At 48.2% G+C, this 27195-nt stretch overlaps 1 protein-coding gene across 1 annotated transcript in view; it reads right to left on the bottom strand.

Moving 5' to 3' along the window:
- ADAMTS9 (ADAM metallopeptidase with thrombospondin type 1 motif 9) overlaps positions 1 to 27195 on the bottom strand; it is a 256075-nt gene that overhangs the window by 29224 nt on the left and 199656 nt on the right. The window lies entirely within an intron of this gene.

Raw genomic sequence — 27195 nt, 5'->3', positions numbered from 1 at the left:
AACCTTTTTTTATTGTTATTATTTCTGTTATCTCACAATTATGCAGACGTCTATTTTTAAGGTTTTTTTATTTTATATTTCTTGTACCATTTCCGGCATTACTCCTATCATTTGATACAATTACTATATATATATATTTTTTTTTTTGAGTATTATATATTATTAATATCATTTTTGTATTGCACAGTATGCAAAAGTTTATTTCCACTGTTCCGAAGACCATTTTTACTTTAGATTTTTTTATATATATATTTTTAACAATTATTATTACTATTAATATTAGGCAGTTACGTGTAAATATTAGGCCTGAAAAAATAGAATAAAAAAGACAAATATTTTTATTTAATATTAAATATTATTAAAATTTGCTATGAACAATAACACTAAAACAATCACACGACAAACATATTTTATGAAGACGCGGCATTAAGTAAACCATGAAACGCAGTATATGTCGTAAAGTATTTTGGGATTAGTTATAGGCTTCATTCATTAAGGATTAATATGGAAGATGCAGATGTAGCAGAGTTAAATTTGTCATTTATACTCCTTTGAGATGTATGGTTTTTATGGTATGCATTGTTTGTTTGTTTGTTTCTTTACTTGCAGTCCTATGTAAATTTAAACTTTGTGAAATCTGCTGGATCTGAGAAGCTCAGCTCTGCTAGACCTGAGTGTTGAAAAAGAACAATTCTTATACATTATCCAATGGCATTGTCCTTATCCGTATACAAGGGGTTAAGCTTCAGCACTATTTTTCTGTTTATCCCTGACAGATCATTTCGGCCGTTCCCCAAATACTACAGAAATTCCTAATAAGGGTAGAAGGCGGATGATGTGATTTTCTGTTAGGTGTTGATGCCAGAAGCGGCTGCATTTTCTGATTTGTCCTATGCGGCGCTGCAGTCAGCGGCAGCTGGGAAAGAAATGATCCTACAATATCCTGCGGTGGAGGAATGAATGTGATATTGAGTCTTATGCCGGTTTCTGGGGATGAGCTGAGGACTCGCAGGGTATGTGAGGTTCATCAATCGCTGGTCATATATCAGAAGTCTGGGGCCCATTGATTTCTATGGGTGCTTTATTAGGGATATGTATGGCTAATAGTGATGAGCGAGCGTGCCGGGATAAGGTGTTATCTGAGCATGCTCGGGTATATATTATTCGAGCACGCCGAAGACGCTCGGTTAGCACCCGAGCATGCTCAGATAACACCTGATCCCAGCACATTCGCTCATCGCTAACGGCTACGAACTTGCAAAAAAGACACAATTCTGTCATGTGCATGAGGTCTTAATAGGAATCTGTCACCCCCGGAACGCGTATGACCTATTAATATGGGCATACAGGTAATAGAAATGTTACACTAGTCCTACCTGTATGCCTCATATTAATGGTGTTGTGGCTGAGAAATCTTATTTTATTTCTTTATGCTAATGATTTCTTCCAGTCTCCAGGGCTTGAGGTGCTGTAGGTGCTGTAAGAAATCCCTGCCTCCTGACTTCATTATAACAATATCCCCCTTCCATACACGTCAGTTATGGCCCCGAAATCCCGCGCCTGCACTACCTCAGAAATACATCTCTCTTCCTCCCTTGTATGGGCAATGTAGTCAGGGAACTTCTGCACAGGCGCAGGTGACTTCCGCTCCGGTGACCTCCGATAATCTGCTCTCCCCACTTCCTCCCTGCATAGTCATCTCTATGTATACATGGTTCCTAGCGATGACTGTGCAGGGAGGAAGCGGGAGAGCACCTTATGGGTGCACACAAAGGAGGTCACAGTGACTCGATGGCACTTGCACAGAAGATCCCTGAATGCAGTGCCCACAGAAGGGAGGAAAAGGTACGTATTGTGGAGGGAGTGCAGGGTGCAGGCTCGAGATTCTGGGAGGGGGGTAGTATTATAATGAGGAGAGGAGGCAGGGATTTCTTACAGCACCGTACGCCCCGAAGCCTGGAAGAAATCATTAGCATAAGAAAATAAAATAAAAATTTCTCCACAACAAGACCATTAATATGAGGCATACAGGTGGGACTGGTGTAAAATTTCTATCACCTGTATGCCCATATTAATAGGTCATACACGTCCTGGGGGTGACAGATTCCCTTTAAAGGGGTACTCCACACAGAAGCACCTATAACCTCTCCACATAGATCGGTGGAGTCCTGAGCGCTAGAATCCCCACTGATCGTGGCTACGTGGAGGTTGAGAAGACAGGCGGGAAAACATGTGCTCTGCAAATCCATTCAAAGTCTATGACATTGATGGAAGTAGCCAAACACCGGGGTTGGACATCAACCGATCTACCATTTACTTCTGGCTAGAAGACACCTTTAAGGGAAATGCTGAGAAAAGCAGAGATTTCTATTTAGACCTCCTAATGGCCGATTTTATCAGTGATCATTACAAGATGTGGCCTACAGGTGGCAGTACTGGACCTGCACTTTCTGTTGCTGCTCCGAGCTGTCAGGAAATAAGCAGACACCCAGCGCATTTCCCAAACTTCTGGATCATTAGGGCATGTGCACACGTTGCGGATTCTCCTGCGTTGTACAGTAGCATTTCATCCAATGTAAAACAAAAAATGCTGGGGGATCATTTCCGCAGAATGTCAGTTCTTTGTGCAGATCTGCAGCGTTTCAGCACCCATTGACTTGCATTGAGTCGGGCACATCCGCAGCAAAACCGCAGTTCTAAAAAAGATCTGCGGTTTTGCTGCGGATAAAACTCTGCGGATCGGGAGGAGGGAAGAATGTTGGCCGAGTGTGGGCGGTGACTGTGTGCGTGTATAGTGTGTGGGCCTATGTGTGTGTGTGGGAGGGTCTGCGGGGCTGTGCGAGGGTTGTCGGGGGGTCTGCGGGGGTTGCCGGGGCTGTGCGGGGGTGGCCGTGCCTGTGCAGGGGGGTCTGCGGGGGTTGCTGAGGCTGTGCGGGGTTGCCGGGGCTGTGCGGGGGTTGCCGGGGCTGTGCGGTTGCCGGAGCTGTGCGGGGGTTGTCGGGGCTGTGCGGTTGCCGGAGCTGTGCGGGGGTTGTCGGGGCTGTGTTGGGGTTGCCGGAGCTGTGCAGGGGTTGTCGGGGCTGTGTTGGGGTTGTCGGGGCTGTGTTGGGGTTTCCGGGGCTGTGCGGGGGTTGCCGGGGCTGTGCGGGGGTTGTCGGGGCTGTGTTGGGGTTGCCGGGGCTGTGTTGGGGTTGTCGGGGCTGTGTTGGGGTTGCCGGGGCTGTGTTGGGGTTGCCGGGGCTGTGCGGGGGTTGCCGGGGGGTCTGTATGCAGGGGCTGTGTCTGCATGCAGGCATCGTCCGATGGGAATACAAGTCTGCTACACTGAGTGACACATTAGCCAATGATGGGACAGTAGTAGTCCCATAATCCGGCTAATGTGTTGAATGTTAGAAAAAAAACAATAAAAAAAAAAACATACAGAACATACATATAACATACCACACATAACATAGAGTGCATACTTGCCAATCACCTAATCCCTGAAGCCCTCGTCTCCTTTAATAAAAATAAAATAAGACAACCTATAATTACCTTTCCGCTGTAGTCCAGTTAATAACAAGGGTCCCACAACAATCTCCAGTGTAGAACACTGATACTGGGTGAAGTCAGTGCTCTACAGGGGCTCCAGCGATGAAATGACAGGAAGAGGTAATCCTCCGCTGTGTATCCCTCCGCCGCCGGGAAAGTGGTCCCGTAACCCTAACCCTAATTCTCACGCAACATTGCTGTAAAGTGAGAGCCTGAACTCAGGTAACCTCAGTGATGCACTGCAGGAGCCATTGTCTCCTGTCAGTTCATCACTGGGAGGCCCTATAGAGCAGTGACATCACCTGATGTCACTGTTCTATAGGGGAAATCGTTGTGGGACACGCGTTATTAATTGGACTGCATCGGACAGGGAGTATACGGTTGGTTTACTTTTTTACTTTTATTATAGGAGACCGAGGGTGTCGCTTGGATCTAGGCGTGCAATAAAAATATGAAAACCGAGTTGTGTTTTATTTCATTAAAATACTTTAGTCTTTTGGGTGTGTGTTTTTAACCCTTTCAAACTATAAGATTAATAATGGATAGGTGTCTTATTGACGCCTCTCCATTATTAACCGGGCTTAAAGGGAATCTGTCACCCTTTTTTAGGACTATCAGCTGCCGGCATCAACATCAGGGGCTTATCTACAGCATTCTGTAATGCTGTAGATAAGCCCCCGATGTAACCTGAAAGAGAAGAAAAAGGAGTTATATTATACTCACCCGGGGGGCGGTCCGATCCAATGGGCGTCGTGGTCCAGTCCGGCGCCACCCATCTTCATACGATGCCGTCCTCTTTTTCCCCTTCCTGTCGTGGCTCCGGCGCACTGCTCTGCCCTATTGAGGGCAGAGCAGAGTCCTGCAGTGCGCAGGCGCCGGGAGAGGTCCTGCGCCTGCGTGGCACCCCTGAGGCTTCAGTCGCCACAGAGGTACTGCACCTTCTCCTAAGGTGTAGTGCCCCACCATCCAGGTAGGCTGGGAACTCCCTTCCGCATTCCAACACCTGCACCCCACACACAGGATAGTTCAGCAGGGACCCATCCATGCTTTATGCTGGAAAGGTCATAGGGTGCCTTTTGTGGTCCCTGGCTTCGTAACACGAGAGGTGCTGGGGAGGCGGGTGGAGTTAGATATAAAAGAGAGGGAAGGTGTAGGATTTCAGGTCAGTCTGGGGTGAGTCCCAGAGAAGGAGGTCAGTTAGACGAGGGTCTGAGAGAGAGAGAGAGAGAGAGAGAGAGAGAGAGAGAGAGAGAGAAGGCTGACAGCAGGTCAGCCTGAGAGGAGCTCAAGGCGGAGGAAGGCAGTCAGTCAGGGGAGGCTGAGGACTGGTCTTAGTGGAACGAGCTCCCTAGGGAAGGAAGAGAAGGAGAAAGAGACGTAGACTGGAGACTACAGATTCCATAAGAGAGATAGAACAGATCGGAACGAAGGAGAATAGGACGGTGGGAAGCTGGTTGAAGAAAGATAGAGAACCCTTCCAGTCCAGAGAGTGCAAAGGCCGGGGCCCGGTCCCCGGGGTTGATTGGATCTTTATGTCCGGCAACAGACACCGGAGGAGTAGTGAGCCGCTAACGCCTTGCTCCAATCATAGACTTGGGACACAACAGCAACTGAATAGAGAGCCGGGACGCAGTGAGGAGTCCCCGAAGCAGGCTACAGCTGTCTGTCATACAAGTAAAAACTAGGAACACCTAGAGAGAGGCATTCGAGGGTAACTAAGTACTGGAGTGCTTCGCACCTAAAGGCGCATTGGAGGAGTCGTTCAGTAAGGTACATGTTGGCGGAGTGTGGAAGGGAGAATCCTATCCTGCCTGGAGGTTGGCTGTAGCCCTGACCTGGAGAACACGGTACGGAGGCAGGCAGTTGAGTGAACTGCAAACAGTGAGTAAAGCTTTGGAACCGCATACTCGGGTGTCCTCCAGTTATTCCTGCACCACTACACCTGGGTACCAGCATCTATACCATTCTGCGCCTCTCCTCATCCATTGCATCTACACTGCCCTGGGACTACAGCTCCACCTGTGGGGAGCTACACCATCTTTGCTGCACCACACCATCAGTCCCAGCGGATCTGCATGCAGCGTTGGCTCAACATCTTACTTGCCAAACACCACGGGTGGCGTCACGAACTATTCTAATAAACTTTAACACCATTAACATCACCGCCATTGATATTGGGCACCCAGGGCCATGGACCGGGTCGCAGCTGCCGTGAAGCTTTCCCCCCTGACACCGGCCCGGTACCGAGTATCCCGCTGTCCTGGGCGAGCGAGGGCGACCCAATTTTGGCATCACGAACAGGATGACGAGACCCGATGCCATCGGGTTCTGTGTGCCTGACATTTGTGAGACTTTGCGCTTTTGAAAATGTGCAGAAGACCAATTTTAATAGACTGTAAAATGGACATTAGAAATGGCCGCTGGCGCGGAGAAGAAGGGCGTGAAGAGATGGGAGGTCCTAAGAAAAGACTGCGAAGAGTCTTGGGCCGTCCCTGCCTGAATTACTATGTGACCGATGCATGGCCCACCCCCCAAGGGGTCGGTATACTGGCTTGGTATGGAGGCGCTGGAAGAAGACGCCGCTCCCGGAAGGAGGGGCAGAGAAAGCCAGTGGCGAGCAGAAGGGCAGAGCAAGAGGAAGAACGCCATCTTGGAGAGAAGGGAAGGAGGCCTGCGGAGCGCGGGGAACTGAATCTCCCCGGCGCCATGGCTGACGGCTCCAACCCAAGCTCCGGTATGAACAGCCAGCAATTGGAAGACAAAATCACCGAACTGACCACCCACCTGCAGCAGAAGAAGGAAGCTTTGGAGAAGCTGAGACGGCAGCGCGCCCCGGCAGGGCCTACACCTGCGGTACCCCCTCCATCGGTACCTGCCGCTACCACACCAGACTGTCCCCGGGCAGCGCTGACCTACACATCTACCCTGACCGTGCGGTTGAGCACCACCTGCCCGGAGAAGTTATCGGAGGACCCGGGAGTGGAAGCGGGCTCCCGCCTGGACCTGACGCGGCTGCGCCGGTCCCCACAGAGACCCCTGCGGATCCAGAACCCGCAACTGCTCCTTTATCATCTGCACCGGAGCCGAGGCTGCACCGCCGGGAGACCTCAGGTATGTCCGGTGCCCCTTCCCCTGAGAAGACCCGGGGTAGCCCCACCGTTGCAACGGCCAGCCAGGTTGTGTTAGACCTGGTCTGTGACCGGGAAGCCAGTCCCCGGGGGGAGATACCGGAACCCCCAACGGTGGCACCGCAGGCCCCAGTAGGCCAAAGCAGGTCCCGGGAGGAGCAGAATGAGGCCTATTGCCGAGCCACCATTAAAAAGCTGGCAGCTGAGTACCGGGAGAGGGAGCAGAGGAGATTGGCTGTACTGGGCCCTGATTTGAGCAGGAAAGAGAGGACCCATGCTGGGCATTACAGTTCCCAGGATGCCGCACGATGGGGGCAGGTCCTTAACGTCAATCAAGAACAGGGGTTCGGATTTATTGCAGAGCCCAAGAGGATAAGTGACTTATTCTTTAACCGGAGGGACGTTGAATCCCACTTGCCCAAAGGACACCCTAAAAGAAACCTGCAGCCTGGGGAGTATGTCACCTTCACCCGCCATGAGGGGCTCAGGGGATGGTACGCCCTGAATGTACGACGTATCCCTGCAGAATTTGAGCAGTACCTGCCAAAGAGACCTGTTAATGCTCCTCCACCTACAGTTACCACCCAAGCTGCTCAGGTGCCTAGGAATCCAACGATAACCACGTCAATTCCAACCAGGCAGCCTAAAAAGAAGATCTCTGGCTTGACACAGTGGGAAGAGGACTACCTAAAAATAGTCAATGATTATCTCGAATATGGTGATGGTTCAGCTTCCAGAACCCCAGGAGGGGATCACCAGTAGAAGAATTATACTTTTCCAAATCTCATTACCCAGGAGGGTTTGTTGCACTAGTTGTGCCTTTGCCTTTTTGTTCATCATGTTGCCCAGTTTTTGATTGGCAGCATTGTTTTTGAAATGGAACTGTGGAGATCATAGACGCTGATTGATCCAAAAACTTTTATTGTAAATAGTTGCATCTCTTTAGGTGCCCTTTCTTGGTTTTACATATAAAGACACTTTGCGAAGATAATGTTTTTTTCGCATGGACACTTTTCGAAGAATGATGTCTACCTCAAGGGACACTGCAAGAAAGCCCGGCTGGGAGCAGTGTTCAGCACTTTGCAAGAATCTTTGAATGTTTTATGATAACGTATTTGATAATGTTGTGTCTTGTGAAAAGTAACTGTCTTTTATAGAATATTTGATACAGGGAATTAGAAAAGTTTTGAGATAGAATGTGAGAATTGAATAAAGACTGAAGAATTGAAAGTGACAGGTGACAGGCCAAGTACAGATAGTCAGTGTCTTGCGTCCAGTAGAAAGAATAATTGCACTTTGAACTAGGAATTGCACTTAAGAAAATTTTTGATACTAAGATAGGAAGTTAACCTGTTTGTAACATTTAAGAAATGTGCCTCCTACATTAGGAAGATTAGATAAGTATTGTTGAATAGCATTTAAAAATTTGTGTGTGTTCCTGTATTGTACCTTTTGTTGTCTTACAGCCCGCGGACGAGCTGTGTTTAACGGGGGGGTATGTGGCGCCCCTGAGGCTTCAGTCGCCACAGAGGTACTGCACCTTCTCCTAAGGTGTAGTGCCCCACCATCCAGGTAGGCTGGGAACTCCCTTCCGCATTCTAACACCTGCACCCCACACACAGGATAGTTCAGCAGGGACCCATCCATGCTTTATGCTGGAAAGGTCATAGGGTGCCTTTTGTGGTCCCTGGCTTCATAACACGAGAGGTGCTGGGGAGGTGGGTGGAGTTAGATATAAAAGAGAGGGAAGGTGTAGGATTTCAGGTCAGTCTGGGGTGAGTCCCAGAGAAGGAGGTCAGTCAGACGAAGGTCTGAGAGAGAAAGAGAGCAGGCTGACAGCAGGTCAGCCTGAGAGGAGCTCAAGGCGGAGGAAGGCAGTCAGTCAGGAGAGGCTGAGGACTGGTCTTAGTGGAACGAGCTCCCTAGGGAAGGAAGAGAAGGAGAAAGAGACGTAGACTGGAGACTACAGATTCCATAAGAGAGATAGAACAGATCGGAACGAAGGAGAATAGGACGGTGGGAAGCTGGTTGAAGAAAGATAGAGAACCCTTCCAGTCCAGAGAGCGCAAAGGCCGGGGCCCGGTCCCCGAGGTTGATTGGATCTTTATGTCCGGCAACAGACACCGGAGGAGTAGTGAGCCGCTAACGCCTTGCTCCCATCATAGACTTGGGACACAACAGCAACTGAATAGAGAGCCGGGACGCAGTGAGGAGTCCCCGAAGCAGGCTACAGCTGTCTGTCAAACAAGTAAAGACTAGGAACACCTAGAGAGAGGCATTCCAGGGTAACTAAGTACTGCAGTGCTTCGCACCTAAAGGCGCATTGGAGGAGTCGTTCAGTAAGGTACATGTTGGCGGAGTGTGGAAGGGAGAATCCTATCCTGCCTGGAGGTTGGCTGTAGCCCTGACCTAGAGAACACGGTACGGAGGCAGGCAGTTGAGTGAACTGCAAACAGTGAGTAAAGCTTTGGAACCGCATACTCGGGTGTCCTCCAGTTATTCCCGCACCACTACACCTGGGTACCAGCATCTATAACATTCTGAGCCTCTCCTCATCCACTGCACCTACACTGCCCTGGGACTACAGCTCCACCTGTGGGGAGCTACACCATCTTTGCTGCACCACACCATCAGTCCCAGCGGATCTGCATGCAGCATTGGCTCAACATCTTACTTGCCAAACACCACGGGTGGCGTCACGAACTATTCTAATAAACTTTAACACCATTAACATCACCGCCATTGATATTGGGCGCCAAGGGCCACGGACCGGGTCGCAGCTGCCGTGAAGCTTTCCCCCCTGACACCGGCCCGGTACCGAGTACCCTGCTGCCCTGGGCGAGCGAGGGCGACCCACCTGCACACTGTAGTATTCTGCTCTGCTCTCAACAAGGCAGAGCAGTGCGCCTGCGCCGGAGCCACGACAGGAAAGGGAAGAATCGGACGGCATCGTATGAAGATGGGAGGCGCCGGACTGCAACACCCATCGGACCAAGACCAGACCGCCCCCCGGTGAGTATAATACAACTCATTTTTCTTATCTTTCAGGTTACATTGGGGGCTTATCTACAGCATTACAAAATCTTGTAGATAAGCCCCTGATGGCGATGCCGGCAGCTCATAGTCCAAAAAAAGGGGTGACAGATTCCCTTTAATATCATCTTACAATAGCAAGGTGACATTAATTATTACCCCATATACCACCTGTGACGTCCGCCTGCGGGTCTGGGCTGCAGCCAGGCAACACCCCGAGAAACACTGATACCCTTTACCCCTATACAGGGACCTGGATTTATAGCAGAGCCCAGGAGGCGCTGTCTGAATAGGAGCAGTGACCAGAGCAGGACGGTCGCCAGAAAGGTGTTCCAATACAGGACACAAACGTGGAGATATGCGAGTCTAAACCAGTCGGGCAGCAATGGTAAAAAAACGGTAGACAGAAGCAGAGTCAGATTCAGGCCGAGAGTCATAAACCAGGAGAGTAGCAGAGGTACAGAATCGTTAGGCAGAAGCAGAGTCAGATTCAGGCCGAGAGTCATAAACCAGGAGAGTAGCAGAGGTACAGAATCGTTAGGCAGAAGCAGAGTCAGAAGTCCAGGCTGAAAGTCATAAACCAGGAGAGTAGCAGAGGTACAGAATCGTTAGGCAGAAGGAGAGTCAGAAGACCAGGCCAAAGTCAGTCAGTCAGAAAGCAATTCACACAGTAACACACAGGGGAACCAAGAATATATCCGGCGGCTTGCAAGACCAGTCCCAAGGTATTTCAGGGATCAGGTCACCCCTCATAGGTTCCTGGACTGATGATGTCATCAGTACCGCCCCCAGGACCAGGCCAGATGGAGATGCAGTAACCTCTTGATGACTGACAGAGGGGTGGAGCCTGCGTCCACCAGATGCCTGCGCAGGTGCCCTTACTCTGTCAGCACCATAACTCCCGGGCGAGCCATGGCGCCTCCTAGTGACCGCGACAGGAGCAGCAGACCCAGAATTTAACGGCGACGTGACAGACCGGCGCCTCCTAGAGGCTAAAGCCGGGACAGTAGGCTCTGAGCCTGACGTGACAGAACCACGGCCCTGTCCAGGGGCCGAGGCAGGAACAGCCGTCCCTGAGTCTGACGATAAAGTGGCGGTCCGGCACCTCCTAGAGGCCGCGACCGGAACAGCAGGCCCTAAGTCTGGCGGAAACGTGACAGTACCCCCCCTCCAAGAGGGGTCTCCGGACCCTCAAAACCCGGTTTATCAGGGTGAAGGAGGTGAAACCTTCTAATCAACCCCTTGGCATGAATGTCACTAGCGGGGACCCAGGACCTCTCCTCTGGGCCATAGCCTTTCCAATGAACTAAATATTGCACAGACTTTCTCACTAAACGGGAATCAAGGATGCCCTGGACTTCGTACTCCAAGGCACCCTTGACCAAAACTGGAGGAGGAGAGGACTGGACGGGATGAATTGGGGAGCGGTACACCTTGAGAAGGGATTTGTGGAAAACATTAGGAATTTTAAAAGACTGAGGGATCCTTAAACGAAAGGCTACCGGGTTAATTACTTCTAATATCTCGTAGGGACCAATAAACCTGGGCCCCAGTTTGGCAGATGGCACCTTAAGCTTAATGTTTCTGGTAGACAGCCAAACTTTGTCCCCAACTCCTAGGTGCGGCCCCGTGGACCTCCGTTTATTTGCGGCCGAAGCCTGACTGACCTGGGACCCTTTCAAGTTTGTGTTCACCTCCGACCAGATTGTCCTTAAGTGACGTATGGAATTCTCTACTCCCGGAAGCTCCGACATCTTGGCCGAAAATGAACCAAAACGTGGGTGCAAACCATGATTGCAGAAGAACGGGGTGGTTTTGATAGATTCCTGGTACTGGTTATTTAGAGCGAACTCAGCTAATGGGAGATGTTCCGCCCAATCAGACTGATGTTCCGAGACATAGCAGCGAAGATATTGCTCTAGAGCCTGGTTGGTACGCTCCGTTTGACCATTGGTCTCAGGGTGGTAAGCGGAGGAGAAGGATAATTCAATACCAATACGTTTGCAGAATGCTCTCCAGAATTTGGAAACAAACTGGGTACCTCGGTCGGACACGATATTCTCTGGAGCGCCATGCAGCCTTATTACATGAACAATAAACAACTTACTCAGAGTTTCTGAATTAGGTAATCCAGAGAGGGGAACAAAATGACATTGCTTACTGAACCTGTCCACCACCACCCAGATACATGTCTTCCCCTCTGAGGGTCTGAGGGTGGTAGGTCAGTAATGAAGTCCATGGAGATGTGGGTCCATGGACTCTCTGGAGCGGGCAAGGACTGGAGCCAGCCGGCAGGCCGATTGTGAGAGGACTTGGCGCGAGCACAGATTTCACAAGCTAGTACATAATCCTTGCAGTCCTTAACTACCGTTGGCCACCAAAAACTCCTAGTCACAAGTCTGGCGGTATTATTGACCCCAGGATGGCCTGCCAGGACGGAGTCGTGCGACTCCTTCAGAACTTGTAGGCGAAACGGCGCTGGAACAAACAATTTCTGGGGGGGCGTCGAGTCAGGGGCTGGTTCTGGGGACCTACGGATCTCCTCCAGAAGGTCCAGAGACACAGCCGACACAACAATACCATTGGCCAGTATTGGAACTGGCTCCGAGTCCTCAGCCTGTGAGGGGCAGAAACTTCGAGAGAGAGCATCAGCCCTCACATTTTTGGTACCAGGACGAAAGGTTATTAAGAAATCAAACCTAGAGAAGAACAAGGCCCACCTCGCTTGTCTAGGATTTAATCTTTTTGCTGACTCCAGGTAAGTCAGATTCTTGTGATCTGTAATCACAGTGATCTTATGTTTGGCGCCTTCGAGGAAGTGGCACCATTCCTCGAAGGCCCATTTGATCGCCAATAACTCCCGATTACCTATATCGTAATTCTTCTCAGTGGCAGAGAATTTGCGGGAGAAAAAGGCACATGGGCGAAGCTGAGTGAGTGATGCAGTGCCTTGCGACAGCACTGCTCCCACTCCGACCTCAGAGGCGTCCACCTCTACAATAAACGGGCGGTCCAGATCAGGCTGAACCAAAACTGGGTTGGCTACAAAGCACTCTTTTAACGTAGCAAAAGCCTGAATTGCCTCAGGGTTCCAATTGGTCACGTCTGCCCCTTTTCGGGTCAAATCCGTGAGTGGTTTAGCAATTTCGGAGAAACCCCTGATGAATTTTCGGTAATAATTTGCAAACCCTAAAAATCGCTGCAGCGCTTTTAGCGACTTGGGTTGCACCCAAGTTTTAATAGGTTGGATCTTGGCAGGATCCATACGGAAGCCTGTGCTTGAAACCACATATCCTAAAAATTGTACCTCCTCCGCAAAAAAAACACATTTCTCCAGTTTAGCAAACAGGGAGTGTTCTCGCAGTCTCTGCAGTACAGAGCGAACGTGCTGAGCATGTGTCACAGGGTCAGCAGAATAAATCAAAATGTCATCTAAATACACGACGACATACACCCCACAAATGTCCCTGAAAATGTCATTTACAAAGTGCTGGAACACGGCAGGTGCGTTACTGAGTCCGAACGGCATTACCAGGTACTCAAAGTGGCCAAGAGGGGTATTAAAGGCTGTTTTCCACTCATCCCCGTCTCTTATGCGGACTAGATTGTATGCCCCCCGGAGGTCAAGTTTAGTAAACCAATGGGCTCCCATTAGCTGATTAAAAAGATCAGGGATGAGTGGAAGCGGGTACTGGTTCTTTATAGTGATTGCATTCAATTCCCGGTAGTCAATGCAGGGTCTGAGACCCCCATCTTTCTTCTCTACAAAGAAGAAGCCAGCTCCAACTGGTGAAATGGACGGTCTAATAAACCCCTTTTTTAAGCTATCAGCTATGTACTCGTTCATAGCCTGACGCTCTGGACCTGAGAGATTAAATATTCTCCCTTTTTGGAGACGGGCATCTGGAATCAGATCTATAGGGCAATCATACTTTCTGTGAGGGGGTAGCTTTTCAGATTTTGCAATAGAAAAGACATCCTCAAAATCTCTGAAGGCAAACGGTATGTGGAGGGGTTTAACTTTAACTTGGTTTACTGTTAGCGACATGCAGTTTTCCTGACAGTGTGAACTCCAGCGTATAACATCGCCTAGGTGCCAGTCGATGACTGGATTATGCTGGCGTAGCCACGGCATCCCCAAAATGACTGCAGCAGACAAATTATCCATCACAAAAAATGACATAACCTCGGTATGCAATGCTCCCACCGACATAGTGATTTTGTCAGTAACAAATTTAACCCCCTCCTGGACAATAGATGTGCCATTAATAGCCGTAGTTTTTATAGGGGCATTAAGTCTTAATAGGGGTACACCGAGACTTTTAGCAACCAAAGAATCCATAAAATTCCCTTCAGATCCACAATCCACATATGCGTTCACACACTGAGATTTCTGACCAAAAGAAAGGGCAATAGGCAATAAAACTTTAGCCGCATCGGCGGGCAATACCTGTGCCCCTGGGCAACCATAGCCAGAGTTGCCCAGAGGCCGATGTCTCAGTAGTATGGATCTCTGACGCTCAGCTCTCTCTCTCTGAAGGCTCCAGACTGCAGCATACTGGTGCAGGAAGATGAAAGTGATCCTTCAGGCTGTGCACTGAACCAGGTGTTTAGGCCAGAAATCAGCTCAGTCAGAAGAAGGGAGAGAAAAAAAAAGTTCAGGGAGACTGCTTTTGTATATGCTGGATATATACACAAGAAGCAGTTTTTTTTTATATGGCCGGATATGTGACGTCCGCCTGCGGGTCTGGGCTGCAGCCAGGCAACACCCCGAGAAACACTGATACCCTTTACCCCTATACAGGGATCTGGATTTATAGCAGAGCCCAGGAGGCGCTGTCTGAATAGGAGCAGTGACCAGAGCAGGACGGTCGCCAGAAAGGTGTTCCAATACAGGACACAAACGTGGAGATATGCGAGTCTAAACCAGTCGGGCAGCAATGGTACAAAAACGGTAGACAGAAGCAGAGTCAGATTCAGGCCGAGAGTCATAAACCAGGAGAGTAGCAGAGGTACAGAATCGTTAGGCAGAAGTAGAGTCAGATTCAGGCCGAAAGTCATAAACCAGGAGAGTCACAGAGGTACAGAATCGTTAGGCAGAAGCAGAGTCAGAAGTCCAGGCCAAAGTCATAAACCAGGAGAGTCGCAGAGGTACAGAATCGTTAGGCAGAAGCAGAGTCAGATTCAGGCCGAAAGTCATAAACCAGGAGAGTAGCAGAGGTACAGAATCGTTAGGCAGAAGCAGAGTCAGATTCAGGCCGAGAGTCATAAACCAGGAGAGTCACAGAGGTACAGAATCGTTAGGCAGAAGCAGAGTCAGATTCAGGCCGAGAGTCATAAACCAGGAGAGTCGCAGAGGTACAGAATCGTTAGGCAGAAGGAGAGTCAGAAGTCCAGGCCAAAGTCAGTCAGTCAGAAAGCAATTCACACAGTAACACACAGGGGAACCAAGAATATATCCGGCGGCTTGCAAGACCAGTCCCAAGGTATTTCAGGGATCAGGTCACCCCTCATAGGTTCCTGGACTGATGATGTCATCAGTACCGCCCCCAGGACCAGGCCAGATGGAGATGCAGTAACCTCTTGATGACTGACAGAGGGGTGGAGCCTGCGTCCACCAGATGCCTGCGCAGGTGCCCTTACTCTGTCAGCACCATAACTCCCGGGCGAGCCATGGCGCCTCCTAGTGACCGCGACAGGAGCAGCAGACCCAGAATTTAACGGCGACGTGACAGACCGGCGCCTCCTAGAGGCTAAAGCCGGGACAGTAGGCTCTGAGCCTGATGTGACAGAACCACGGCCCTGTCCAGTGGCCGAGGCAGGAACAGCCGTCCCTGAGTCTGACGATAAAGTGGCGGTCCGGCGCCTCCTAGAGGCCGCGACCGGAACAGCAGGCCCTAAGTCTGGCGGAAACGTGACACCACCGCTACACGGAAGTGGGAAGAGAAGGGCTAAGTGCCAGAATTGGCGCATCTTAGAGATGCGCCATTTCTGGGGTGGCAGCGGGCTGGTATTTGTAGCCGGGGGGGGGCAATATCCATGGCCCCTTTCTTGCTATAAAATATTGGTGGACCCCACGTCATTTTGGGGGGGTCCCCCTATTTTTATAGCTGGTAAAGGCTATGCAGACAGCTGCAGGCTGATATTCATAGCCTGGGAGGGGGCCATGGGTATTACCCCCGGCCATCAGCTTTCTCCCTCTGACACAGAAAATTGTGCGGGAGCCCACACCTTTTTTTTTAAAAAATGTAACATTGTTCATTAATAAACATGGATATGGATATATCTATGGATATATATAGATAGATATATGGATAGATCTATCTATGTATCTATCTATCCCATATCTATCTATCCATGGATGGACATACCACCGGTTCAACCGGTACGACTGCACCGGGGCCCAGAGGCTCCAGGGGGCCCATGCAGGACGGCTAATAATGAGGGCAATCTGGAAGGTTTCTCCGGGCCCGAGGCTCCGGGGGGCCCCTGGCCAGATTGCCCTCATGTGCAGTGGGCAGGGAGAGATCCCTGCAGCTCCGCTGCCTGCAAGAGAAAATAGCAGCGGAGCTGCAGGGATCTGTCCTGCTCCCTGCCCCCGCGCTTCCAGTCTCTGTCACAGATACAATACTTCAACACAGTGCTACTACTGTAACATGCTGCAGATTTATTGCCCAGAAAATTCAGATGGAAACTATGCAGCAAATCTGCTCCATGTGAACCAACCCTTAGTGGAAGCAGCTGGAACTTGCAGATCTACCATTGTTCATTGCAGGTTACTGATATACTAGGGGAGGTCACAGACAGAAGTGGGCTCCTGTGCAATAATAGGGCACTTTGCAGTCCAGCAGCTCCGCATAATGCACAGTTCCACCTGCTTTGACGCTAGATGTGAGCCTTTACCTCTTGGGCTCTGGGTTGGACCAAAGATGTGTCCACCCCTGCTAATTGCTAGGAAGCCACCCTTATGGCAATAATATTTTTTGTAATTAGTTATAGCCTTGAGTGAATTTTGTAAACATATTTTCCATTATCCAGATGTCACTGCCCTTCTCCAATATCCAGGGGTGGTTGGAAAAATTAAGTCACCTGCTACAACATCAGGCTCAGTTGAAGTTTAATTTCTCCATGCTTTAGTCCTCCCTCTTTAATAATGTTCCTGCTTACACTGAGGGATTTCCCTTCCTAGGGGGCATTAGGCCAGGGGTCGGAATTGATCGGGTGCAGAAGACAGAGCTGCTGACTTTCCACGGGTCCATGGGTTGTCTATAGTTTACGTTTGGGGCTTGCACCAAAGTGGTCTTGGTCTGCCTAAGGTGAGACTGACCTTTCATATTTCTAGGGGGCAAACGGTTGGTAAAACGGTGTTCTTCTTGGTGTCTGGATAATGGAAAGTGGTCAATCATGTGTCCAGGCGTGTCTGTGTTTGACATTAGGGACATGGCCTGGCTCATCCTCAGCAAAGACCATCTCCTGATAGGTCCTACATTGACGTTAGAATGATGCTCCTTATGGCTAAAGTATTAAATTCCATGCCCAAAATTTCCGAGTCCTGTCCCTGCAAATTTCCAGTGTCTCTAGACAAAAGGGGACATGGTCTATACAAACCCAATAAGTAGGTGTCATTGGGCAGGGTTGGAACGGTCCTCAGTAAGAACCCTGGTCCTTGAATAGCCAACGCCTACTGTATTTTGATAATTATGCATATTCCACCTTGCCATTGTCCTTCGACATATGCGGAGAGATCAGATGACTACTAAAGGAGGCCAGAACAGAACTCACAATGAAGGAATTGCTTAGGGCCTCACTGATGAAAAGCATCTCGGAGAAAATAGGGCCTTGTTCATCCGTGACTGCCATGGACAAAAATGGCTTTATAGATCAGTATAATAGAGGTAATATACATACAACTCTAGTTTTAAAGAAAAGTATACGGAGGTCAAATGAAGTGTTTAACCCCAAATATTTTGGTAGGTGTGAGATTCTTAGATATGGGGGAGAACACGATGTGACAGCCGTTCTGGTTTTGTCCCAGATGCTACTTACATGATATGAAATTCCCATAGCCCTCTGCCAAATGGCCGAACGACTTTGCGGTGTCTAGCCGCTGTGTACTCAACGTGTTGTGATAGTCGTGCCACACGTCTGTGCCATCTTTTGTTAGCTATTTTCATGGATGCATGCATCAAAACTTTATGACGAGATTATCAAAACAGGAGCTCTGCGAATTATCAATGGAAGGGAAAATGAGACATAGAGTCACTTAGTGCAGCTCCATGTGAAAGCCATGGACAAAGTACATGCCACTGGTCCAAAGCCCTAGGTTGGTTTCTGTATAATTTCAAGGAATTGTTCATTTTCTGATGCTGTTCTTTTAAGTGAAGTCAATGAATAAAACAGGTGATGGTCCTTACGTACGAACCTTGGGCATGAAGTTAGTTATTGGGCCAAAAGCGTAGAACATTTGACAACTTTCCTAGAAACATCCTGGACAAAAAAAAGGGAGACCTCCTTTACAATCGAAAGAGTGGTAAATAACCCAGGGGTTCCTGAAGCCATCCGAAACCTCTTGGGAGAAGCAGGATGTGTTTTATGCGTGATGCTGGCACCTGATGGTTAAGTGGGTGTTGAAAAGTAGCGGAGAGGGCATGGCCTTAAAAAAAAAAGATCTGTGATTGATGTTCCCCTAGAAGTGATGGCAATAGAGATTTCCAATTTGGATATCAATAAATTGAATTCATTTAGAATTTTCCAAAATTCATGAATTCAGTTGAAGCCAGATTCTTGGCAATTTTCTTTTCTGCAAATCCAGCAAATTTGCAGTCGGCTAACTGCCATTTTGCTGGATCCTAAAGTGCTTAAAAAATTAAATTACACTCACCTCGCCACGGCTGTTTGTGGGGCTGAACAGGTGAGGAACGGGGCAAGGTAAGCCATACACATTAGGTGGCTGGTGGTCGAATGAGGCTTCAGCTGATTGTCTGGCTGTCACCCATCTTGGTCATCTCTCCCATACACAGGAGTGCTCACTCCTGTGATTAATATGAGAAAGCCACCGAGATACATCTCTCTCAGCAGCTTATCTCCAGGAGAACAAAGTGATCAGTGGTCCAAAATCGTACATGCCAGATCAACATCTCCCCCAATGACCAGTTGGCCAGTGCCCCCATATACATTAGACTGTCAGCCAAACCCTTGGATATTTGGTGGCTTTGTCCAACATTAACCACATACAACTCATTGAACCTAATCTGTGATCAATGGTTTACCAAGCCATACTGCAAGCAGCAAATACCTGTCAGACCAAATTAATGAATTTTGTGACCGATGCAGATGGCCAATGATGGTCACATGTGGACGATGCGTGGCGAGGTGAAAGATAATTGAAATGTCCGAAAATTTAGATTGTAGAAGATTAAACTGAGTAAACTTATTATTGAAATGGTCCAGACTAGTTAAATGGGATAAAATAAGCTATACTCTCCTGCACCGATCCTCCGCAAGCCCCGATCCAGCATTCATTCCTTCTCCACTGGTCTGCGCCTCCTTGTCCCATCCTCAAAGAAACAGAAATGGCCACTCAGCTAATGAGTGGCTAAGGGGGTCACCATTGTGGTCCCCTAGACAATAAATAGGCAAACTGTCCACATGTGGGTACACCGCTCAATCAATTGCGGTGGGGGTCCTAGTGATAAGAATCCCAACGATCAGCAACTTACCCCTTTAAGAGTGGGTACAACGCCTGGGGCTGAGTGAGGCCTTTTTTTTATTCACCCAAGCAGTTTTTGATGCATTTTTTTTTTAAGCCATAATCAAATGTGGATCCATCATGAAGGAAAAGTATAAAATTAGGATTTCCCCTATTCTTCTCGTTTGTATCTGCCACTCGGTGCAAACAAAAGGGCGTAGGAAACCGCGCATGTGAATCCATCTTTGTAAGGGCTATAGCTTTGGGCAACTCTTTGTACTGTGGAGGGTCAAGGATGTGTTCACACCAAGCATTCTCCTCCGAATAATAGAGTGTTGTAATCCGTGACTTCGGGGCCACCACACAATCCCACCGGCTGCAGCCACTTGTGTCGTGTTAATGAGGTAAACACCGGCTAACAAGACGACGTACAAAGGGTCATTCATGGCAAGCAAGCACAATGCCAACAAGCCTCCGACTGCCGCACCTGCCCGTCCCGCTCATACGCCAATCACAGCTTTATAATAAAAGGCAGGCACTGGATTTTACCGCTGTGCCAAACGCTACGCTTTGAATCGGGCCGACAAATAAAAAGGGGGCTTAAATTGCAGCCAGCAAGGACTTCTAGCCTCCTTATTATACCCCAGAGCCAAAATGGAGTCTATTGTGCCAGGAGCCAAAAATAAGTATCTAAACCAGACAGCTATTTACTGTACATACTTGCCAAAATTTACATAGCCAAAATTGGGACTTTTGAGCCCAGGTTTTGGCTCCCCGACCTGAGAGCAGCATGATGTAGGGGCAGAGACCCTGATTCCAGAGATGTATCATTTACTGGGCTGCATTCTGCAAAATCGAAGTTTTATCTGCTTCAGATCTACCAGTTCTCTGACCGCTGAGCTCTGTAAACCTTGACCACACCACTGATTGGTAGCTTTCTGTTTACACTGTGCATAGGCAGAAAGCAGCTAATCAGTAGTGGGGGCAGGGTTATACAGAGCTAAAAAAAAACATGGAGGACTACATGTTAGCAGATTTAATTGTCCTTTAGTGATAAAATCATTGTTTATTCAGAAGAAGATTCTCAAAACTACGGAAGCACATGGCTGGAACCAGGGTCTCTGCCCCTACTTTATGCTGTTCTCAGATTAGGTGGCCAAAACCAAGTAAATATTTATATTCCCCCCCCCCCAAAAAAAAAAAAAATAATTCTGACCCATCTTTTCTTATAATTGTACATTGTGTCTTTCTTCTGTTTTTCCTCCTAAAAATGTATGAACAAATAGACAACTGGGTGTTACCAGATTGGGGCCACCCCTTAACAGTCTGACACTATCCAATCAGAGCAGACTATCACATTGTGTACAGACAAGCCCCTTTGTACATTTGTTTTTATAGATTACTAGGTGGAATAACAAAGGAACGGCTATAGTACATCTGAAGCCTCTGCCACTCCAGCTCTATTCCGCACCCAGCTCCACCTCCTTCCTGCTTGACTGACAGCCTCTATGCTGTGTGACTAGCCATTAGTCAAGTAGGAAGACACGACGCTGGGTGGGGAATAGAGCTGGAGTGACAGAGGCTTTAGATCTACCATAGTCCTTGTGCCTCATTTGCAAATAAACTGCTTATTTTTCAGCGACGGAGGAACGGACTGGCCAAGTAAAAGTAATCCTGGAATTGTCTTTGCAAAAGCTACATGCGCATATAAATAGTTTTTTTGGGGGGGTGAATCCTGCTTTAAAGATTCCCTTTATGTACAGATGGTTCTGGAGTGTTATTTTATGAGGACTATAGGAATTTACTGAAGCAGAGCTGTCATTAGGGGTGAGCGTTCTTCTTTAATTCTATGTTGGTGTAATGCTTTGACGCTGTGATGCGCAACCTCCACCAGGGTGTGCGGGTTGTGGAGGAAGGTTGCACTACCAGTGGAGTACCACAACGCCGCCACACACGCGCCACTAGGTGGCTGTAGAGTAGTCAGACAGGCCGGGTCAGCAACCAACAGGAAACGCAGTACCAGAGGACAGAGCAATACACATGGTCACAAACAAGCCAGAAAAGTCAGAGCCGAACGGAAGCAGAATCGCCAGAGACGGGAGACAAACAAGCTGGGTCAAATACCAAGGGGTCACAACACGGAGAGCAAGCACTAAGACGAGCATAGTCACAGGGGATTGCGGGTGCGGGACCTAGGGAAATGGACAGAGGATAAATCATGGTATAACGGGGTCAGCCGCTCAAGCCAGAGGCAGGAACTATAACGGACGCTACCTGCAGGCAGCACCGGACTGAAATAGCCAAACAGAGCCCAAAACGAAGCAGGGAAAGTTAACCTCCACATGACCAGACCGGGGAAAAGATAACCAGAAACAAACCCCGACCTGGATCATGACAGACAGTATCAGTGTCCGCCATCTCTGGCGCAGCATTTCCTTTTAGACAAATATTTTTCATCCTATCGGCCATGCATTTCCTACTTTACATTAGTGTACAGCTGTTTTTACATTCACAGCTTCGGGCTATAAGTAAGAACATAAGAATATTTCCGGTGAGATATAACAGTGTGGCTGTTGTTTAGTGACTCCAGTTTTGGGGCACATAGGACGGTGGCCAGGTGATCCTGGCAGCAGAACACACGCACCATACTATTCTATTGTATGACCTGCCATGACGGGAAGAATCTGCAGCGCTTTACATCTACGTGTACCGGCGTATCCTCACTGAGGTCATTGTGCGCCGTCATAGATCGAGAACACTAAAGAACAATAATTGTGCCAAATACGCTTAACTCCTTGTGGCCCAAGATTCAGCCTGAGGCTCTGTTCACATGTTTCTGCAGATTTTGTCATGTTTGGTGGAAACAAAATATTACGGCATGTAGGACTATCTTTCTGTCAAAACCACGAGGTCCGACAGTCATCGCTGCAATCTTTCTGCAGTGCGCCACAGTGATCGTTGGTATCCTTCCTGTTTTCATGATGGTAGGTTCACATGACCAATGCACAAGATCGATTTTCTCGTACAAGTGCCATCTGTGGTTTTCACGGATAGCATTCTTACCTGCGATATTTTATGGGCCTGTGCATATGTCCAATTCCGCGGTCTGCGGAAAAAATTGGAGAAACATCCAATTTTTTATCAGCGTGTGAGATCAAATTTGGCAATGCAAGTCTTTGGGTGCGTGAACAAAATTAGACTGCACTCTGAAGATATCCGAGCGCGCTTCGATTTTCATGGACTGTCAAAAATGGAGAACCTTTTCTTTATTTTCCTCGCCACATCCGAGAAAATTTGAGGCCACTCTGATCAAAGTCTGGTCAGAATAATGGGGCCATTTTTCTCGGATGTGGAGAAAACATCCGTGTGACCCTACTCTTATTCTGATCAGACTTTCATCAGAGTGGCATCAGCTTTTCATGGAGAGGAAAATAAAGTTTCTCCACCTTCTCCTTTCTGTCAGTCCGGATGTCATCCCAGTGCGGTCCGATTTTTTTCACTGCCCCTTCGACTTGCATTGCCAATTCTGATCCGACCCTCAGTTTTTTTTCAACGGACCACTCGGACATGTTCACAGCCCCATAGAATATCACAGGTACGACTGCTATCCGTGAAAACCAAGGATGGCTCTCATACGAGAAATTCGGCACAAGCCCTTAGGAACAGAAGTCGGGTGATCTTGCATGGCTGGAATAGGACTTTATGTTTGAGTCCGATGTATGGGATAATACACCTGTGCTCATGCTTCAGAGCTGCGCTCCATTCACACCTGAGACTGGAGACCCCCGTTCTTACGATCACTGACCTTCTTATCTATCCTGTGGACACAGATCACTTGAGCCTCATTTATTCTTGTACCTCCGAGCTCCTCTCCCTCGCTCTCCTACTAGACTTGTCCATCTGTTTTACCTTACAGGGGCCCACATGTCATAGCAATCCCAGATAATATAATTGACAACAAATGCAATTCTGCCATAATATTCTGGGTTTTCACAAACACATGCTTCCTTTCTCTTATATAAACTGTGAATTAAGGAATACGTCGTAAACTGAGGCCTTTCCCTTCTTCACATCTTTACTGTGGTCAACTTTTCACCCCATGATACAGTTATAAAAGTTTTCAGTGGTTTTCCCATTTTAGATATTTCTGGTCAGGGCTGGGTACCGGCTCTCGATGAAGAGACCCAACTAAGTATGGAGACTTTTTTTTTTTTTCTCGAGTCGATGCTACATGAGAAATTTGGCCACTTTGCATGGTTGTTTTTGGCAAACCTAATATGCTAAGGATGGGGACGCAGACTCCTATCTAGCCAGAGCAGAGATGGTTGGCGGCAGTTACCTCTAGGCGAAAACTGAATGGAGGTGCGCCTGGGAATTTGTACCGCTCGCACGTAGGTGGGATAGTTTGAGATATGAAGAAGAGGTAGATTATTGGGGTTATCTAGGACTACGATATCGACGACCTATCTTAAACCGCCCCATACACATTAAACAAATGTTGTCTGAACCGCCAATATTGGCTGACTGTCTAATGTGTATGGGGGCACCCAAGTCTCCCCTAGACAAATAATGGCCAATTTCGGACTGTCGACCCATTTTTTTTTCGGCGTCTCTCGTTGAGAAATTTTCTCCTGAGCAGGTGCTTCTGTATAAGTGTCTCATAAGTGTATGAGTCAGGACAGATAGCTTCCAGATGAACGTTCATCCGAACCATGGTTCCTCCGACATCTAATATGTATGAGACCTCCTAGAATAGGTCATCAATGTCTATCCCTACTGATGAGTTGCTAGCAGGTCTTACGGATGGCGGAAACTTCATACAACTCCGTATATTGTGTTACGCCTGTTGTTTGCATGACCGCTATAGCCAATCACTGGCTGCAGAGGTCACTTTGGCAATTATGGCATATGACCCCATTGATGTTAGTGCCTGGTGGCATCAGTGATGTGACCATAATATTGTCACCGCAGGTCCGGCGGCGACCTCCGGCACAGCAGCACCGGAACATCAACAGTTTCAATAAGTAATTCTTATTTTATTGCTTTTAAGTATTTCCATCTGTTTCCCGGACTCACACATAGTTTTTTTTTTTCTCTCCATTCATTTACATGCTGCAATACAAAACACAACTACAGCACAGGGGGGAGGCGCCGTCACTACAAAACAAGCAAATCCTGGAGAGACCCTTTAAGAAACGGCTAAATTCAAAGTTTTAACAGTTGGAGAGCAGAAGTCAAGGATTTTGTGTAGTAATTTCGGTAATCCGGAGCAGATGGTCCGTGTCTGCGTGCGACAAGACATGCGAGAGCAAATAAACTCTGCACTACTGGAAGCGTTTACTACGCCGCCGCGACTCAGTCACATGTGAACCATATTTAGGTGGGATTACCAGAGCTGACAGTTGGAAGGGATTGGTTTTTTTTTTGGTTGAAGGTTCTGGGAAAATCTCCTGCCATCCTCAATTACTGGGGTCATATTAATTCCACAGCCCATGTGCTTCTCCTGCAGTAAGACGCAGTATGGGTCCTCGATTGCGCCGCACTTTTACCCTCCAGTAAAACGACCGAGACAGATCTCACACTTTACTGGTACAAATAATTGTATCTGGATTGTGCAGAGTTATCGGTCGTGGTTTTCCCGAATGTTCTGCACTGACCGCAGTGTTCCTGGAGTCACCATTTCATCATGAGGATGAGCCTCTCCTGAAACCCCTATATGATGCACTTCCATTGACTGGTGACAAGCAAATGCTTTGCAATTTCACAGTTGTATGGAGCCGAAATATGGCCTCCTTTAGGGCTCCATTGTATCATTGCACTGCCGCCATGCTCCATTTTAAACCCCCCAAAAATATGCTCCCGTATGGACCAACAAGGACTTTTGCACCTCCCATTCGGTCCCTGTAAATATGGCTTTTGTATGTACTCTCTCATTGGGACTCATAGAGCAGTTCATCCTGTGCTTGCTGGTTCATTCACGTAATTCAAGGCCTGGAGACTGACACCGGGAAGAAAGTTGTCGGAAATTCTACATAGCAATCCAGTTCTTCACTGCGGGAGGAATCCGAGTTTGTTGAGCAAAGCACCGTGCCAAAAAGTCTAATTTACTCTGCTCAAAAAAGGAATGAAGTACGTAAGCCTCACAGTATAAACCGAGTCAGGTAAACCTCGGGGATGTCCATCCGTCCAGTGAGGAAGCAGAAGCGATTGTGAATCAATGTCATCGGCTTTGGAGGAGCGCTGGAGAGGAACATCAAGACGACACCCAAAAATTGAATGGTTTTGCAGACTATTACTCGCAGCTTATCCTTCCAGATTGATTCTTCTCTAGTTTTGCATTTTGCTTCTGTCCTTGTCACTATTGGTAGCATGAGATGATACTTGCAGCCTAATTAAGTCCAGGTTGTCCAGGTCCACCAGGATGGCCCATCCATATGTGTCATCACAAGAAGGTTTGCTGTGTCTCCAAGCACAGTCAAGAACATGGAGCAGACACCAGGACACGACCATTACACAAGGAGAGACAGATGGAGGGATAGAAGGGCATCAAGCCAGCAGCAGGACCGGTATCTGCTCCTTTGTGTGAGGTGAAGAACTGCTAGAGAGCTACACAATGACCTCCAGCGGCTACTGGTGCCCAAATGGTCAGAAAAAGAGTCAGTGAGGGTGGCAGGAGGACCCGATGTCCTCTAGTGGGACCCGTGATCACACCCCAAAACCATGCAGCCAGAGAATACCAGAATTGACAGGTTCACACTGAGAATGTGACACATGGGAAAGAGTCTGGAGACATCATGGTGACCAGTCTCATGCCTGGAAGATCATCCTCCATGATGGGTTTTGAAGGTTGGTAAGTAAATGTCTGGGGAGACATATCCTTGGAGGGTCACTCAATCCTCTATATGACAGCCAATAGTATCCTGACTGCTGTTAGGTACCGGGATGAAATCCTCTAAGCCGTAGTCAGACCGTACTATGGTGCTGTAGACCCTGGGTTCCTACTTGTGCAAGAAAATGCTCGGCCCCATGTGGCCAGACTGTGTATGCAGTTCCACAATTAAGAGGGTATTGATGCTGTTGACTGGCCCTCCTGTTTCCAAGACCTGAATCTGAGAACTTTTGGAACATTAAGCATCAGTGCATCCAATGCCGCCAAGCAGCGCCAATGACTGTCCAGGAGATCACTGGTGTCCTGATCCAGAAACGGGAGGAAATACTCCAGGACACTATCTGCAGTCTCATCAGGAGCATGCTCAGACTCCATCGTGAGGGGCTGTACACACTGCTGAGCCAAGTTGTGAGTTGCTGTGATGAAATTAGCGCAATATGGGTCCAATTTTGTATTGTGATTTTTGGGGTGATTTGGAATCCAGCCCTCACTCGGTTGATGAATTTAGTCTCCTGTGACCATCATTCAGTAAACATTTTTATTGATCCTTTTCTTCATCGAGATCCGATGTGTGATTTACGGTGAGCGTCCCTTTAATTTTTTTTTTGGGGGGGGCAGTGTATATGACAGTCAGGGTCTGAGATTGGATGGACCAGCAACGATCGGAGATTTATAGATAGTTCTAATGATACATTTGTGGTTATGTACTGTACCACTGAAATGCCTTAAATGTCAAGCAAAAGGAATACCCCTTTGATTTCTTTTTTCCGGCCCTTAGGAATTGGAATTTTAGAAATATGCCTTCTAAAAAGGATGAAAACAAAACTTTTCCTAAAAAAAAAAAAAAAAAGGACCTGTTGGTAATCAACTGATCGCATGGCTCAGGCAAGAGAAACTCATAGCTGGCTGCACATTAGCCCTGCAGT

The sequence above is a fragment of the Dendrobates tinctorius genome, unplaced genomic scaffold, assembly GCF_039654945.1.
Source record: "Dendrobates tinctorius isolate UK_male_01 unplaced genomic scaffold, ASM3965494v1 ptg000027l, whole genome shotgun sequence".
Taxonomy (NCBI): domain Eukaryota; kingdom Metazoa; phylum Chordata; class Amphibia; order Anura; family Dendrobatidae; genus Dendrobates; species Dendrobates tinctorius.
The sequence above is the reverse complement of the archived record's forward strand: the minus strand, read 5'-3'. Positions and strand labels throughout refer to the sequence as shown.